A 3890-nucleotide genomic window follows, 5' to 3' on the forward strand; every position below is an offset into this window, starting at 1 on the left:
GCTCGCAGTAGTAGTACGTGAGCAACAGCATGCATGTGCTGGCCGCTGGACCCGCTAGACTCGTTTTTGAATTGAGCGGTAAAACAACCTTCACCATCTGGGCATCCATAACGGTACGCGGCACCGGTGACCGAATTCTAGTGACACAGTGATACCTGGCCCTCGTGCATGCCTGTGTATGTGTGCTCTAGTAGCGACAACATATCAGCTGCAGGGAAGGGTTTTCGACCTTCTGCTTCGCTTCTCGCTGGAGCGCTGGAGCACTGAATCCGAATTCCATCCCCATCGTGCGATGGTCGCACGCACCTTTTGGGGTTTAAATGTTATGATCGCACGGCGTTGAGCAGAACAGTTGTGCAAGGCACTGAGACAGAAAGAGTTCTCTTATCAGGAAGGCTGCGTGGCCCATAATGTCATGCGTCTCATTTCCGATGTTAATAAGTTCGATAACATTCGACTTCGAAGGCAAAGTAGGGCTGTCTCTCGGGCTTTGTCGCGGTTTTACATTAATGAAATCCATCTATAACTGATTGCCCAGAGCGCGGTTGTGTTAATGATCATATTGACGACGGTATCCAATCTGCAAAGCAACGTTCGTTTGCAAACCGGGCCTTGTGATTGACATTGAATGTTTCCAATTCAAATGAGTCGCTACAGAGGTCGCCAGCGGTCCAGACTCTCGAAGTTTCATTATCAAACTGCCCCCGTTTTCTATTGATCGCACCGCCGCACAGGGATTAGCGGCTAAGCGATCGACAGCAAATGTGACCTAGATTCGCGTCTTCGGATTTCGCCAAAAACCCATCGGCACCGCGTGCGATACGGAAAGCAAAACGATTTCACTGATATGCAAACCGTTCGACCATGGATAGTTGCATATCTCGGCGCTAATTTCGTCCATCCTCTCGTCCGCTATCACACCCCAAGGCCGGTGAATTTGGGGCGCAAACATTTCTCCAAAAATTATACAATAGACTTGCGCGTAAGCGACGAACCCGCTGAACAAACGTCGCTCGATGGCGCACGATCCGGCGGCCGCAAGAAAAGCATCGCAAGTGAGAGGAGCACAAAAAACCTCTTCCTCGAAGCCAGGACTGCGGGCACTCGTTCGTGATTCCAGCCGCGGACAAATGTCAGTGACGTTACGGCGCCCGAGGTCAATGCCGACACAGATCATGCTGACTGGACGGATTTGGTGTAGGTTTTTTTTTCGGCTGTGTGGCGGCGGCACTACCTAAGAGCTACACAAATTCATCACGATCAAGGTGAGGCGCACAGAAACCACGAAAGTAGATCACTCACACTTCACACACGCTCGCGCGTCGCTTGTGACGCGGTGGCCGCGTCTGTGGAAAGGCTACAGAAAGTGGCCCTAAGGCAGCGCGGACCGCTGGAACGCGTTAATTAATCTTACGGATCGTGGAAGTCTGTTGCGTCGCCGTCTTCTTTGGGATTCGCGTGAACAGGGCGTGTTTCCTTCGTGATGCAATGGAATGATGTGTTTTAAAAAAAAAAAGAAAGAACACTATTTGGAATTCAAAACATTCCATAATGCGCCACCAACCCTATAAGGGAGTATAAAACAATTTGGAAGATTCGATTCAATGACGCCGGTGGAAGGATAAATCAATAAACCCCGTCAGCGCCTTCTTATTGATACAATCTGTTGTGACATTGCCGTCGACTGAAGGTCACCAAAGAGAGGCTCATCCCTCGCTCAGCTACTGAAGGCCATCGGCCTACACCTAACGCGAACATTAACGTTACAGACTCCGATCGAAGGTCGATCATGATGCCGGGGAATCGTCAATCGCACTCGTAGCTCTTCTTCTTCAGCTAATCCCAATCTCAAACACTACCATTTGTCAAACATTAACAATTGGCCCTGAAGATTCCCTTCCTACAGATTTCATCAAATTTATACAACGCAACATTTGTTGACATTCGCTGGAATGGAGCCGCAACACGTCATCGGAATGTCCACCGAATGGCGGAACCAATCGAACGAGACAAACAGATAAAAACACGCGAATTTAGCAGGAAGTCCGTCTTCAAAAAACCGGCAACAAGGTTACGGTTTTAGGTGCGTCGTTAAACAGCACACTACTTTAGTCGCAGCGCAAGGCGATTCGTAATCAAATCGTACCAACCAATCGCCGGTGGCCGGTCGATCTTTCGCGGGCATCGCACGAAACGTCTGATTATTTCTCGATCAGTCGATTCTCACCAGGTCGCGCGGCTCAAGGTCAATCGCTACACGTGCCGTCATCATCACCTGGCGCAAAAGGTTACGTCCCCAGCCTACGACCGCCATTAGACCTTAAGTTAGTTCGTCCAAACGAAACAAACTTAATTCCAAGTGGTGCGCACGCAGTGTAATCAACGATGCGGCGCGAAAGCCCCGGCTTCGACTGACCATTAATTAAGGGCATCCGCTACGCAGAAAGTCGCTTCCTTTCATACCGCAGACCGCACCAAGAACGTACCTCGGGGGACAGGGTTTTCACTTTTACCTGCGAGTTGCAATGCCAGCATGGAGTGTGCAACTCCTTCCGAAGTGCCCATTGCACGTTCTCTTTTGCAGCCATTGCACCAGGTGTGTTGCACCAAAACGCAGGGACTTGCTTACTCATTCAGTCGCGAACGGCACAAGGCAAAGTGATATGAATGGCACGCACCAAACAGGTGGTTCGGTGAGCGAAAGACGATCTACGCTTGTGATCGTGGTTCTTCAATTTGAGATTTTTTTTTCTCTCTTTCACGATTCTCTCGCGCAGATTGTGGCACCAAACAGGTTATGGTGATGTATGGCTGGTGGTTGGTGTTGAAGAGAAGCTTTCTTGGTCCAGCGCAGCACTAGGCCACTAACCGTACGCACGACGCACGTGTGGCGGCACCGATGACAAAATCGCCGTCGGCCCATCATCCAGCGAGCGAGTGAAAGATGGGAACGGCTCTCTAACTGCGTGCGTAACCTTCACCGTCCGTGTAACGCTACGTTGTGAAGAGCACGAACACGAGCAACGCAAAGATCGTTGTTGTTTGCAGACCATCAACAAACGGTCGTAGGCCAAGCGGTGGCGCAACCGATCGACGACGACCTGGGACCCACTGAGATGGGAGCCTAAACACAATTAGAAGAAGCCAACACAAATCAAGTGGCCAATTGCCGAGAGTTTGCCCCCCCCCCCCCGCCCCTGAGATCGTGGCTACTGTTGCAGATTTTTCTTCACTCTTTTACGCTCCCTTCGCGTGTATGTTTCGTGTATGTTTGCACAAGAGCTGCTGCACCCAGAACAATCCGATCGCGTGCTGATGTCGCAATCGTAGCAGCAGCAGCAGCAGCAGCAGCAACTTACTTCTTGACTCACTTGGGCACCTGGCACGCAACGGAGCGCAACAACAACAACAGACAGACAGACAGACAGACAGCACACAAGAACCGCGATCGCGATCACCTTTTCGACGTTCGTTTCGTGGCAGCGTACCGTTCACCGCCGAATCCTCCGATCAACTGACTGGCTGTGGTCCGCGCCGCGATCAACTGCGCGGAGTGGGCGCGCGTTTTGGTCTCTGGCGGCCTCTCCCACCCTCCCAAAAGTGACGCGCATTCGTTCGCGAACGGGGGAGAATGCTTTGGTTTGCTTTGATGCTGGGTACCGGATGATGATGGTGATGGCCGGGCATGGAAATCATGTTTCACTGCTACCGCACACATACACACTGCGGTGCTCGGATCGCGGAATTTGCTGGCCGAGGTGAGAGTGGAAGGAAAACACTAGCAGTGCGGAGCTGCTGCTGCTGGAGTTTGGTACAGTGCGAGCGCGATGAAGCAATCCTGACGAAGCAACTGCTGAGAGTCGCGAGCCGGTGTGGTTGGCTTATATTGC

At 51.6% G+C, this 3890-nt stretch overlaps 1 protein-coding gene across 1 annotated transcript in view; it reads right to left on the reverse strand.

Moving 5' to 3' along the window:
* Window positions 1-3496, reverse strand: part of LOC126575171 (putative fatty acyl-CoA reductase CG5065) — a 7710-nt gene extending 4214 nt beyond the window's left edge. The window contains exon 1 of the mRNA XM_050235736.1: window positions 3360-3496. The gene's annotated coding sequence lies outside the window, so the exon portion shown is untranslated. The remainder of the gene's footprint in view (window positions 1-3359) is intronic.
* Window positions 3497-3890: the final 394 nt, after the last annotated feature.

This window comes from Anopheles aquasalis, chromosome 3 (genome assembly GCF_943734665.1).
Source record: "Anopheles aquasalis chromosome 3, idAnoAquaMG_Q_19, whole genome shotgun sequence".
NCBI lineage: Eukaryota > Metazoa > Arthropoda > Insecta > Diptera > Culicidae > Anopheles > Anopheles aquasalis.